Source organism: Piliocolobus tephrosceles, chromosome 8 (assembly GCF_002776525.5).
Source record: "Piliocolobus tephrosceles isolate RC106 chromosome 8, ASM277652v3, whole genome shotgun sequence".
Lineage (NCBI taxonomy): Eukaryota > Metazoa > Chordata > Mammalia > Primates > Cercopithecidae > Piliocolobus > Piliocolobus tephrosceles.
In genome coordinates this window covers 130,551,878-130,566,110 of record NC_045441.1, presented here as the reverse complement: position 1 = coordinate 130,566,110, position 14,233 = coordinate 130,551,878, and the positions used below count along the sequence as shown (strand labels likewise).

At 43.0% G+C, this 14,233-nt stretch overlaps 1 protein-coding gene and 1 long non-coding RNA gene across 2 annotated transcripts in view; one reads left to right on the top strand and one right to left on the bottom strand.

The window, feature by feature from the left end:
- The window catches only part of TMEM178B (transmembrane protein 178B), a 394,534-nt gene that overhangs the window by 46,611 nt on the left and 333,690 nt on the right, over positions 1–14,233 (bottom strand). The gene's annotated exons all lie outside the window — the stretch shown is intronic.
- LOC111521545 lies at positions 6,243–9,703 on the top strand. Its single transcript, XR_002724986.1, has 2 exons — positions 6,243–6,629; positions 7,192–9,703. It is a non-coding gene; the product is annotated as an uncharacterized LOC111521545 (long non-coding RNA).

Here is a 14,233-nt window from a genome sequence, read left to right as displayed (position 1 = left end):
CCACCATTGCCTTTTTTGCATGTGATGCTTTCAGTGCATCTGTTCTAAAAAGAGGTGTGAGACCTTGTGTAGAGCTTGCTACAAAGTGCCCCAACCTAGTTCTGCAACTCATAGTGCATTCCCCACCTTCAGTTTACATATAACAAGAGACCAGGAGATTGAGGCGGAAGGTTGGCAAGTAACAGTTTCTTACATTTCTATTCTCTCCCCATGGGAGCTTCCCCACTCCAGCCACCAGCCCCTCTCAAGTTGGTGGTAGCTGGCTCAAGGACAGAAAAAGGTCCTCAGGAGAACCACACAGAGAGCTGTGTGCAGGTACTCGGGAGTTTAGAGGACATAGGGGAGGGTGCCTAGCTGTGGCCTGAAACAATGAGGCCAGAGGCTGTTTCATGCACCGGTGGCAACAGAGCCAAGACAGGCTGTGTGTGGGGAAGGATCCAGTGGTTTCTCCATGTGCCAAGTGGATGCCAGTGAAGACTAAAGTGCCTCGAAAAGACTCCGTCCTACAGTTTTGTCCATTAGTGTACGATCACGCCAACAAAAAGTGTCTCCATGGTGGGGTAGCACCAGAAATGAGAGGTGAAGGCGGAGCAGAACCAACTCAGTTGGAAGGTGTCCTCCCTACGTCGGGAGACAATCAATGGTGCAACACCAATTCCTGCAAAGCTTTCCCAAAGGAATCCCAAAAGTCCCATACAAGAGAAGGAGAACCAGCCTTTGGGCCCCACCACATGGAGAGCCCTGAGAGCAGTATCACCAGGCAGGTCAGAGCCTTGGCCTTTTACCTGTCCTCCTTTCACCAACCCCAGCCCTGGAGGAGCCAGAAGTAACGGGGTTCACAGGGAGCAGGTAGGATTGTAAAAATAAAGAAGCTGAACAGATCTCTTTCCGTATTGCAAGTTTCTAAGAAAGTGGCAAGCCCAAGCCGGGAAAGGGAGAAGATGTACACTAAATATTAATATAAGACTGAGGTTCTGATATTAGATCTGAATCCAATTTTAACACCTACAAATAAAAGTTTATGAATATGTGACAATTTACCCTCAAATCTATGGAGTCTCCCATAGATATCACCTAGGAATGGATATGGCAGCTCAGAAAGGATAGGCTTAAAAGGTTGTAGTGAGAAAAAAAAAAGTTGTAGGTACAATCTTTTAAATAAATTGTTTATAGATGGCCTTATACAAGTCATATCTGAGACAAGAATGATATAATGATGATGATGGTGATGGTGATGGTGATAGTGATGATGATAAAGCTAGCATTTCTGATGTGCTGGGCATGTTCTCAGTATTTTCTGTACATCATCACATTTAAATCCTCCCCCATAATTGAGGAGCTTATCATCTCCCTTTTACCCATGAGATCATGAGGAACTTGCCCCATGCAGGCAGCTTAGAAGCAGCAGAACTAGGGTGAGAATCCTGGTCCAACTCCAAGGCCCATGCTTTTAATCACTGTGTTCCATGGCCTCCTAGAGTCATTGATCAGATGAGATCTGTGAAAGCCCTTTGTAAACTGTAAAGTGCTAACACAAATGCCAGTGATCATTTATGTTCACTGCCATGCTATGAGGCAGAAGAACAAATACAAGGCCCAGCAGGTATGACTGCTGTCATCCAATGTGCATTTTACAGGTGCAGGATATAACAGTCTTTACAAACAACATGGAAATGTAAGAGTAGCAACTTATTTTTCCCCCCCCAAAAATTTTTTTAATTCTAAAATTCTAGCAAATTCTGTTTTCTAATTTAGAAGTATGATGGGGAAGGGGCCTAAAGATTATGTTCTTACCTCCATCCACATATAAGCAAGGAGGTTTTCCAAAGCCCATTGCATAGGAGAGCAGGATCAAGCAGTATGGCAGGAAAAATGAGGGTTTAGGGGTAGTGAGGACTAAAGGATACCGGTGGCTGCTGTGCTGGGAACAGGAGATAGCCTCTGACTCCTTCTTCTAGTTCTTACTTTATAGAAGATGCTTAATTTCTGGGTTCACCTGTCTACTTTCTGACATCGGAATAACATTCCTTGCTACCTGGAAATTGGGGGGTAGACCAGATGACTCTGTCCCAGTAGTTGTGATTCTCAATGCCATGTATGTAAGCAATATGCCAGCCTGTCTTTATCTCAAGAGATGGAGCAAAATGTACAAACTAAGAATGTTATTTAAACAATAATAATACATCATGGAGCCATTTTTGAGGAAGGCTGAGGAACCATAAATCAAACCAATGATAACAGGTTTGTGTACCTCCCACAAAGCTGGGAGTCATTGTACATGAGGTAACAGAGCCTTCTCCCTTCCCTCCTTCAAAGGCAGTGCTTCCTTCTCTCCGCTCGTTCCCTCTCCTGTTAAGGAGATGCTTGTTCGTAACCTGTAAAGAGTGAGTGGACTCGGTCGACCTCTCCTTTCCCCTGTGCCTTTCTCTGCAGCTCTATTGACTTATTTTTGAAGGCTATGTTGACCCAGGCTTTTTTAGCAGATGGTTAAAACTCATTCAAATAAAGATCTTGCCAAGAAAAGAAACTCCGTAGAAGGAAACTAAAGTCGGTATCTTATCCCTCACTTGAAAAAAAGTTCCAGCAACAGAAATTCCCTCTTCGGGTTCATCCTACATTCATTTATTTATTCATTCAATGCGTGTTTCTCAAGCAGCTGCTGTGTGCAAGAGGTAAAGCAGTGGACCAAACCGAATTACTGGCTCCATTAAACATACTTTCCAGAGAAAGACACAAACTACATGCATATTTATATATACGTGTGTGTGGAGGGGGGAGTGATAAATGCTATGGAGAAAAAATTAAGTAGGTTGGGGGATGAGCTGTAATGAAGTAGATGTAGGAGAGTTGCTATTTAACCTACAGAGGTCAAGAAAGCGCTCACGATAAGGTGACATTTAAGGAGGCACCTGAGGAAGGGAGGGAATGGATACGTGAATGTCTGGGGGAAGAGTATTCCAGGTAGAGGGAACAGCAGATGCAAAGGCACCGAGGCAGGAGTCTGCTTATCATATTTGATGAATAGAAGAAAGAGGAGATGTTCTATGTACTCCTGTGTAATAGGTTTTTTTTTTTTTTTTTTGGCCTCATAATTATTATAACATGCTGACTTAGAGCCACATAATCAATCGTAGTGATCTGTTAGAAACAAAGATATACTTACTATAACCAGCTAAGTTATCTTTCTGGGAATAAATACATGTTCCAACTTTCCATCCTGATGACTAGAGAAGGGGATAGAGATTTTTGCTCAATTAAACTGCTTTTAATGAGGAATTCACTTGGTCAATCACTCACCAAGGACTCCATATGCTATGCTTAGAGCCTGGATTTCATCCAGAAGGCCACGGCGAGCCACTGAAGGAGTCTAAGCTGGGGAGAAGCTGGTTAGGTTTTTGTTTTCTCTAGAAAGACGACCATGGCTGCAGAGTGGAGTTCTGACTGGGAGAAAGAAAGTCTTAGAGACAAGACAATCCCTTAAATGATGAAGACCTGCACTATAGCAGAGAACAGGGTTGAGAGGCTGAATTCAGGGGATAGTAAGACAATACAAAAAATTGTTGGACATGGTGGCTCATGCCTGTAATCCCAGGTATTCGGTAGCCTGAGGCAGGATAATCACTTGAACCTGGGAGACGGAGGTTGCAGTGAGGCGAGATTGTGCTACTGCACTCCAGCCTAGGCAACAGAGTGAGACTTGGTCTAAAATGAAGAAATAAATAAAAATAGCACGGGAGGACAAATCTCATAAGAGAAGAGAAATTTGTCAAGTTCAATTCGTTAAGTGCCTAATACACACCTAACTGGAAATGCCCTTTATAGCACTGGCTGTACAAGTCTAGCACATAGGGGAGCAATTACTACTTGAGATACTGACTTGGAAATCATGTAGTTAAAGCTGTAGGATTGAATGCCTGCTTTCCCAGAGATGGAACATAAAATGAGAAGAAAAGAAGGGTAAGGACAGAATTTGAATACCGACATTTAAGGGATAAGAAGAAGAGGAGGAGGAGAATGAACACAGATGACCTAAAAGGGTAGGGCAAACCTAGCATAAGGGACACCATGGAAGTGAAGAAACGAACAGGTTTCACTGATGGCTAATGTTACTGAGATCAAATAAGACATAAGATCATAAAACCTTCAACAGCAATTCGCTGAGTACCGATTGTGTGCCAGGCATTGTGCTAATGATAGGAAGCACGGTTTCTACTACAGCATGTTTTTTTTTCCTGCGTGACGCCTACTAGATTTACATATAGAAGAGGTCCCTTGTGACCTTGTCAAGGGCTCTTTTAGTGGAAGTCAATTTCACTGGGTTTCTGGGGATAAGTGGGAGGAAGGAAGTGAAAGTCACTCCTAACTAGTATGCTTTCAAGTAGCCTGGCTGGAGAGAAGAGGAGGGAAATGGAGCAGCAGTGAGGGTGGGTGGAACACAGAGTCGGGGGGGACTTTTCTTTTTTATAAATGACGTAAGACTCAAGTATATTTCTACGAAGAGGAGAAAGATGTAGCAGAGAGGATGAACCTAATACCTGGGACTTAACCTTTCCCATGCTCTGAGTCTTGTCCACTTCAATATAGCAGACCACAGGCAAACTGAGGGAAGCTCTTCCTGGTTCTACTTGATAAATGTGGACAGCAGAGTTCAGTGGTAAAAGACACTGCTTTGGGGTCAGACTGTCTGGGCTTGAGCTCTGGATCTACCTCTTACTAGTCATGTGACCTTAATATCATTGGGTCTCAGTTTCCTCAGCTCTGAGAAGGTCTAATAATAGTACCTACCTCATGACATCGTTATGAGAATTATATTTGCATATTACTTAGAGGCTGGCACAAAGTAACTGCTATGTAAGTGCTTGAAAAGGCTTAGAAACAGACACGCAATGTACAGGTACACCCACACAGGCACATTCAGTGGAAGGCGCTAGTGGAGAGTGAAACAAGAGAGAACACAGCTTGCTAGGTAGAGGGTAGGGAGAAAAGTGGATGAGTTTACAGGTGAGAGGCACCGTTCCTCTTCCCAAGTCACTCACAGCTCTGCTAGAATCACCCATTCTGTAAGTGCCGATCACGCAGCATCATTGTGGGCAGGACCTCTCACTTAGTGCCCATTCATTCATTCATTCATTCACTGACTCATTCATTTGTTCATTCACTGAGGTCTATCTCTCAGCCAGGTATTATTCTAGGCACTGAAGAGACAAAGATGGGTAAGACACTGGCCCTTCTATCTCGAGAAGGCTGCTGGTCCAGAAAGCCTTGGGGTTCTCTTGTTGTGTTCTTTCCTACTATCCTCCCACATCTTAGGCAGTCATCCAATTGTTTGGAGAAAAGAGGCTGCATTTTTTTTCTCCTTTGCGTTTCTCTCAGCATCAAAGACATAGCAGAAGCTCTAAATTTCTATGGAATGAAGGAATCAGTCTATGCCGTTTGGTAGGAGCATGAATGACTAGCAGTCCACAGTGTCTCTCCTGGACAATGAGCTAGCAAGGGAGGAAGGAGCTGACATTTATTCAGCACTTACTATGTGCCAGGAACCGTCGACAGTACACTGTGCACAGCTCACTTAGAGGCAGATGATGAGAAAGCCTTTTCTATTGGTTTTGTTCAAAAGTGATGCCTAATGGCTTTGCTTTTATGTTTTCAAATGCTTTCCATTTTGCATGGTTTGCTTTCTATGCTTGAAGCGTCTCACGTGACTGGAAACATTTTTCATGCTTCACGTGTAGTCAGTCACTTTTGAATTTTGCCGGCGTTTTGCTGTTGGGTCTTTTGTTAAGTAAATGTTCGTTATGTACTTTGTGTCTGGTTCTACAAGAGACAAGCATCCCCACCCCGTTATCCCCATGTGTGCCAATCTCTCCCTCTGCCCTCGATGTTGTCTTTGTTCTGTGGCAGGCTATCGAAACCTGCTTGAATAAGGTGCTTGCTAATGAGGCCAAGGTCATTGGCAGATACATGAAAATCCAGAACAAAACGAGAAACATTTGGGCAAAACCTTTTTTTTTCAGTTCTCCCAAAGGAAACGGTGTGTTTGATTTACCTCCAAGTTGGAATAAAACTAAATGGATCGTGGATTTTTTAAAAGTATGATGGGTAAAATATTTAAGGCAAGATGTTTATATATTGATAGCCAGCCTGTTCTGCTCCCCAGATGATTCCAAAAGGAGCAAGAGGCAAGATATTTCTCTGAAACTACCTCATGGAGTCTTTACACTTCCTGTGTCCTCCTACCCAGTAGCACAAAATAATTCCCAAGTTCAAGATTTATTTTTGCCTTCTGAAGACATGGTCTGTGTCACTGGAAAAGAAAAAAGGGTCAGGAACTTCCGTGCTTGTAGGATTTGGATGTAGAGGTGGGGGGAATGTCTCCGGACTCGGGACCGCACCTCCTATGTCTGTGAATAGGACGGACTCACTGGTGTGTCCTCCACATGTTCTTGAGGAAGTTAACAAGGCTAAACAAGGAACTCACTGTCCTGCCTGCTCAGAAGACTCAGCACAAGAGAACACACAGCAAGACTCAAGGTTTTGGAACTGGGAGGAAGCGGAAAACTGGCTCCTTCTGGCTCTCAGATCTTGTGACTCAACAAAGAATTTAAAAAGAATATTCTCCCTATTGAAAGGTGACAGTTTACATTTATATAAGCTTATAGTATTACATTGTTCTTTAGCTTCATTCATATATATTTGTAACTTACATGAATCAGAAGCGCATTTCTATGAATCTTATGTGTATCACATCTCCATCAGTGGTGCTGATCTTTCTCCTGGGTTTCTGATCCACATCTCTCACAGCTGATTGGACATGTTGACTTGAGTGGTCTTCCTGTGCCTCTCATTCAGATCTTCTAAAACCCAGTTTCTCATCTTCACTGTCAAAGGGCACCTCCCCTATTGATTCCAGTGGCATCACCATCCTCACAATCTGTCTGTCCCCCAAATCTCAGGGACATTTTGAGTCTCATTCCTTTCATCCCTGGATTTCTGATCGGTTGCCGAGTTCACCTGATTTTGCCTCCACAGTAACTAGTGTATGCAGCTCCTCCTCTCGGCCCCTGGAGATGCTGCCTCTGCTCTGACTCTGCCCTTCTTCCCTTGAACCCAGGCAGCTCGGTGTAGTCAAGTGAGCCTGAGCTTCAGTTTTCAGTTTAACACTGTCGTTTTCTGCCCTGTGACTTTCAACAGGCCTCAATTTTCCCATCTGTATGGACAGGCGGCAAAATGAGATAGTTTACGTGAAATGCTGTCGGGCCCTCAGCAGGAGCTCAGTGAGCACTGGTCTTCTTCCCTCTTGCAGATCCGCTCCCCAGAATCTGTCTTTCCAGGGTTTCTCTGCTCCAATTCGTCTTGTGTCCTTTTGCCAGATGACTTCTCCTAAAGCCAACCTCATTCTCTCTCGCCCGTGCTCAAGCCTTGTGGCTTCCCACTGTCTATCGGAGTGAAGTGCACACCAAAGGCCTAGGTTTTAGGCCCTTCCCGTGTGACCCTCCTCACCAGCACAATCTCCTTTCTCTCTTCCCTCCTTCACAAACTCAGTGCCATGGCCAACTAGGCAGCTGGCTCGCCCTTCTCTATGCCCTGCTGTCCCCAGCCTTTGCTGACGCTGGAGAGAAGGCACTTCCTCTCCAGCCTTGCAGCCTTCTAGCTCAGCATGACCCTTAGCTCTCAGAAAGATACACTCATCTTCTAATGACATGAAAATGATCAACTGAGCTTGATTTGTAGCAAATAATAGAATAAATAATAACGCATATAATTGACCCAGCTTTTGGAACTCTGCAGGGATCATTTAATTTCTCAAAGTTAGATAATGTTTATGTGAAGCAGATGCTACTGCTAAATATATAAATACACATTTATAATAACTTAGTGTATTTGTGGGTACGTGAGTATAGATAGGGAGAGAGATGCTTAGAGAAGATGGAGATAGATGTAAGCTAGACACTAGCTTTCTATATAAACATTTACATCTTTCTATCTAGCAAATTAGTTTGAGAAGGAAAAGTCATTTACAGATACTTTCTAGTGAAGTATTAATTTCCAAGTGTTATGGGCTGACCAACTATATCCTTTTATGTAAGAAGCATATTGCAGACATTAAATACTCTATTGTGAAGACTGAAAACGACCTAAACTATTCCAACAATTGGGATATGGTTATAGAAATTACGGTATACTCACATTATGAACTCTTATACAGCCATAAAATGATGTTTTTGGAGAAATTAAGTGATGTTGGAAAAAACTAGACATGAAATTGTATGTTTTATCTGCTCCTGGATATGTAATTATAATGATTATAAACACTAATGATAATAATAAGCAAGAAAAAAAGACCAAAAGGAAATATACCAAAGGTTAATAGTGGGAGAAGAGAATTTTCAATGATTTTTTTATTCTTCTTTATCGTTTTCTGTGGTTTCTAAATTCCCCACAATAATAAGTATGTGTTGCTCTTACATCAAAGAGGAAAATACTTACAGCATCATTTAAGAACAAACACAGAAACAAACAAATGTCCTTGAGCTCCGATAAGGAATATAAGGATAGAGGAAGTTCAAACAGTTCTTTTCAGCATTGTCTACCCAGAAGCTGTCCTTCCATGGAGGCATCTGGATTCCACAAAGAAAGTTTCCTCATCAGCAGCCTCTGTGAACCAAATGCTGTCAGCAGCTGCCTGCTAAATACTCTCAGTGACTTGACTTAGAGGAAGATGACCCAAGAATGCGAGAAAAAAGGGTCCAAGATCTTGCAAAAGAACAGAGCATTTTTTTCTATAACATCTCTGTCCATGATTGACAACACATACAGGCAGAAGTCTTTTTAATTTTATTTTGCTTTTCCTTAAGATCTTTAAGGCTGTTTTACCATTTGTCCATGAGGCAATCTTTGAGTAGATCTCTTTCAAGAATTGGAATATACACAGGAATCTCTAAAAGAAGTACCAATGTGACTCACAACAATTACACATTTACAGATACATGTTGGGATTGGGGGAAGAAAAAATTGTGATTTGGAATCAGTTTTCTATAGAAAAGTAGAAAAAGGAAACGCACATACCCTAAACAATGCATCCGCTGTAAAATCCTGAATGTCAGGCAGAGGATGGGGGTGGCATACAATTGCTTTACACATGGCACTGTGAGTGGCGCACAGAAGGGCTGGGGTAACATTCATGGTTGGCGGACCAACGCTTTTCATAACATGAAAGATCATAATGACACTGCGGTAGAGCACAATCAACTGTGCTTCTCTGTGACACCATGAAGCTGAGCATTCTTCCAAAGATCTAAAGAAGAGCAAAAGACTTCGCCAGTTACAGTGGTACTGTTAAATTAAAACTGGAAATTGAGACTCTTGACACCCGAAAGTGTCTGAAGTCAGACTGCTGGGTGTGAACATTGGCTCTTGTCAGACTGGTTATCTCTGTGCTTCAGTTTCCCCCACTGTAAAATGGGATTAATAGCGGTGCCTCCCTCAGAATGTGAGGGTGGAGGGGCTCATACATGGCACATACTATTTGCTCCACAAAGGTGATCTATGTGGGGCACTGAGCACTGGGTGAACCTGACTTCCCTGAGCTCCGCTGAGCACTGCATATCACTGGCAAAGGCATTTTCTTTTCCTTCCCTCATCTGAATCTATCCAAACACTCTCTAGCAAACGGCTCAGATCAAATAAAACTCAACATTTTGCAGAATCTAAATGTATAAGTGGATTTTTTTTTGTCAATAAACAACATGAATCGTGTTGTCAACCAATTCAGGCTGCTGCAACTCTCTTGGGCCCACGATCCCAAGGTAGAAACCTAAAGGATGGTCATGCTGCTTCTCTTCTGAACTTGCCTTCACTCTAAAGCCCAGATCACCTTTAGAGCAGGCTCTTGAACAATTTATATCTGGATGAGGTTGAATCAGAACATTCAAACGTTGGTTAGATTTTACACTTCTTTCCTGCACTCCTGCACTCTCATCCTAGGATCTTGCGTTGTGTCTTGTTTCATAAGAATGATAACATTGATTCAGCACTCACCATGTGTTGAATAAAACACTGTTCTAGGGAGTCTCCATTTAACTCGTTTAATTGTCATAATGACCTTATGCTTCAGAGATGGCATGGAGGGACATCCTGCCCAATGTAGTCACTTCTTACTGAACAATGACAAGCTGACCCAATCAGATGCTCTTTGGGGATACAGGACTACGAAGGGCATACTGAAAGGGCAGCTTACTCAAGCTCAGCCTGAAACCCAGACAACACTTAGTCATAGTTTCTGCAGAGTCCAGACTGGGAAGCCCTGGGACCCAGGGAAAACACTCTTTCCCTGCATCCTTCATTCCCTCGCATCCTTGCAGCAAAAGCCTGTCACCAAAGACAAGCCAGACCTGCCTCATCCCAGTAACCTGAAAGAGACTCACCAATAAAACCCACAAGAATCAAAAGGTGCTGAATTCCTTAGGTTCAGCAGCTTGTCAACCTATCTGTAAGAAAAATGTCAACCGTTTTAAATGAAATTCAATTAGCGAGTTTGCGCTGATTGTTTTATTCCAGGCTGAGCACTCTGCCTCCCACACCATCTCCATAAATGTGCTGAATGGGTGAGTTGAGTTATACTTTTAAATTGAATGCGCCAAACACGATGATTTTTGTGAACAACCCAAATTATACATAATCCATTTTTTTATATCCTAAAGCTAAGAGAATGACTTTGAGTCAATAAAGGGAGCTTTTAAAAAGTTATTTTTACATTTTTTGCTTTTTAAAAAATGCTCATTTGGGGCTTTAAAAATGCTTTCATGGTGGTTCCTTCCTCCCCCTTTAAAAATTTTGTTTATACATAACATAAAATTGACCATTTTAACCATTAAAAAGTATACAGTTTGGTAGCATGAAATACATTCATACTGTTGTGCAACCATCACCACCACTCATCTCCAGAACTGTTCATCTTCCGGAACTAAAATTCTGCCCCCGTTAGGCATTAACTCTCCACCTTCTCCTCAGCCCCTGGCCTCCACCATTCTAACTTCTTTAAAAAAAATTTTTTTTTAAATTTTATTCGAGTAAAATGGCATCCATCATGAACACCATTCTAATTTCTCTATGCATTCGACCACTCATAGACCTTCAATGCGTGGAACCATACAACATTTGCTCTTTTGTATCTGATTAATTTTACTTAGCATGTTTTCCAAGTTCATCTATGTTGTAGCATGCATCAGAATTTCATGCCTTTTAAAACACTGCAGTACAATTGATCATCTTCATCATTTTCAAGTGTACAATCCAGTGCCCATGGAGGTCCACTTTTAATATGATCGTCATGGCAACAGCAACAAGAGAACACATGATATACACAGTCCTCTCAACTTTTCAAAGTTCTTTCAGAGTTCATGCCAGAAAAAGGTGAGGAGGTTTGGATTAGGACCTGGCTCTGCTGAGGACTTTATAAGTCACTGCGCCTCTGAGCCTGCGATTCCTAGGTCTCGGGTGACAGGTACTAGGCCAGAGGATGTGGGTGGATTATTACAACACATTGCCCTGACTTGGTTTAAAGAAAAACAAAAGAAGAAGCAAGGAAGGATGGAAGGAAGGAAGGAAAGAAAGAAGGAAAGGAAGAAAGAAAGAAGGAAAGGAAGGAAAGAAAATGCCCAATGACATAGTCTCAAGAGAAGTAGCAAAAGTGATAACAAAAGGCAGAGCTTGGAGTCCTGACTTGTGAAGGCATCTGTTCAGGGGGTTTTGTTGGGTGGAATTTGTTACATCTGCATTAGCAAAGCAGTACTTCTCTAGGCTGGCAGCTGCGATGTTGAGAGGCTCATTACGCAGACCCGGACACCCCGCTGAAGTCCATGAAGGCATGCCAAGTCAAAGCAAAGTGCTCGGAATAGAAACACATGCCCCTTTATACACTGGGGAGAAATCGGGAAATTTTCCAGAAAACAGGCGATGGGGATGTTGAGAGAAGAAGGCAGGCACAGAGAAAGGATGTGCAAGGCAGGTGGAGGTGGAGGAGGCAGGCAGCCCATGGCCTGGCGGCTGCTGAGCCCAGGGCTGAGCAAAGACAAAAGGATGGCTCCAAGATATACATGTCACCCAGGCTCAGCAGAGGAGAGAGGCTGCAACTCAAAACCCAAGGAAGAAAGGGTGAGTTTGAAAGGAGTTGAGAGCTGGAATCCCACATTGTGTTAATTAACAGAATTGTGATTTGCCAATGAACGCTCAGCAGGGACAATCATCTGCTTGATAGAGGGGCCCAGCTTTCCTGATGGAATCTCAAGTGCATGAGCCATGAAATTACTTCTAAAAAAAAAAAAAGACAAAGACAGTCAAAAAGGACAAGCACTTGTGTTTGCGTACTGGAGGAACTCTTGCTGTTCTCTTTCTTGAAGAAAGCAGGCTAATTACAGAGACCAGAGATGAAACAAAAATATTCAACTATATCATCTCTCCCAGGAAAAGAAAGGAAAGGATGCCAACTAAAATAAATTAATAAAAATACCAAACATGTGTGGAGCACTTACAATACACTTGGTGGCATTTTACTTATACTATCCCACGTAATCCTCACAATTCACTGCCATCCTCATTATACAGATGAGGAAACCGCAGCACAGAAAGGTTGAGTAACTTGCTCAAGGGCACACAGCAAAGTAGAATCAAAACAAACATTCCCTTGTTCTTCCTGAGATACTCAATAGCTCTCTGGTGATTTTTTTTAAAAGGTCTAAAATGCAGTTAGCAAGAGTCCCAAATAAAATGCAGCTGAGAGAAGTTTTTCTCCTCCGTCTTGCCAGCCATCTGCAGTGGCATCTTTGTCCTCTCGCATGATAGTGATATGGGGTGGCCTAATTCCAGCTGACAGTATCTGCATTGAGACTCTGCATCCTTCTCCGATGCACACCTGATCTTGCTATTCCACAGCTTGAACTCCTCCAGTGGACTCCCCACTGCTTCTAGAAGGAGATCCCAGCTCTTCCCATATGCAAGTCAAGACCCTCAGTGATGTGGCTGCTGTTTTGCCCCCTGGCCTTTTCTCTCATTGTTTCCTGCCTCCCTGTCTCTTGCATACAAATGCACCTTTCATGAGGGTCAGATCTTACCATGAATTCCCCAACTCATGGAGGCCCTCAGCCCACTCTCCTACTGTGTGCCTCTTCACCAGCTGTTTCTTAGGAATAAACTCACCTCCCCATTCTGCCTGGTTGACACCACTGGGGCTTTCAGAGCCCACCAGGGGCCACCTCCTCTGCAAAGCCTTCTGTACCCAGCCAGACTAAGTTGGCTTCTTTATTTGGTTCCGCATACCTATCTCTATTCTAGTTCTTTCCACACGGTGTTGCAAAGGTGTTCTTTACTGACTGCACTCTGTCTGCCCCCATACTCTTTCATTCACTCATTCATCCACTTACTCACATATACAAGCTCCATTCAGAGCAGGAACCACAACTGTTTCTGATTCAGTCACCGTGTCTCGAGCCTCTAATACAGTGATTCTCTCAATGTGATCCCTAGTAGCAGCACTGCCACTCTGGGAAATTGGTAGAAATGAACATTCTTAGGCCTACCCCAGACCTGCTGAAATGAAATATCTGGGGGTGGGGCCAAGCAATCTCTGTTTTCACAAACTCTCAGGATTGAGAAGTACTACTCTAATACAGTGCTTGGCACATCATATTCAGCACACGTGGGATGAAAGGATCTGCAGCTGTCACTAGAAACCAGCCACCCCAAAGCCTCGGGAGGCCTCATGTTACCGTGTCCTCCTCCGGGAGATGATCAGACGTTCCTGGACTAGCTGCCCTTTCTTGTCCAGAGATAATAGGTTCACCTTTTTTTTTTTTTCCTAGTCCTGGTCCTGCTGACAACTAACTAGGAGACTTTGGAACAAATGAACTCACTGAATCCTTGGGTCACGTGGCATTTGGAAATCTAATAAATCTCAGTGTCAGAAAATGCAGGGATGAGACCCAGCCAGTCCTGGCTCTTACTGAGTGATACGTGTAAACTCTCTGGTCCTCCATTCCTTTTCTGGAAAAGGAGACCTGCCTACATCATGGGGTTGGCATGCATATCAAATAAGAGAATCTACATAAACGTGCTTCTTCAACTTTAAAGCATCATGTACATGTTAGTTATTACTGACAAAATGAGACATGCTGGGCCAACAAGTGCCAAAGTGTTCCGGCTATAAAATTCTATGATTCTGTGAAAATCTAGATAAAAT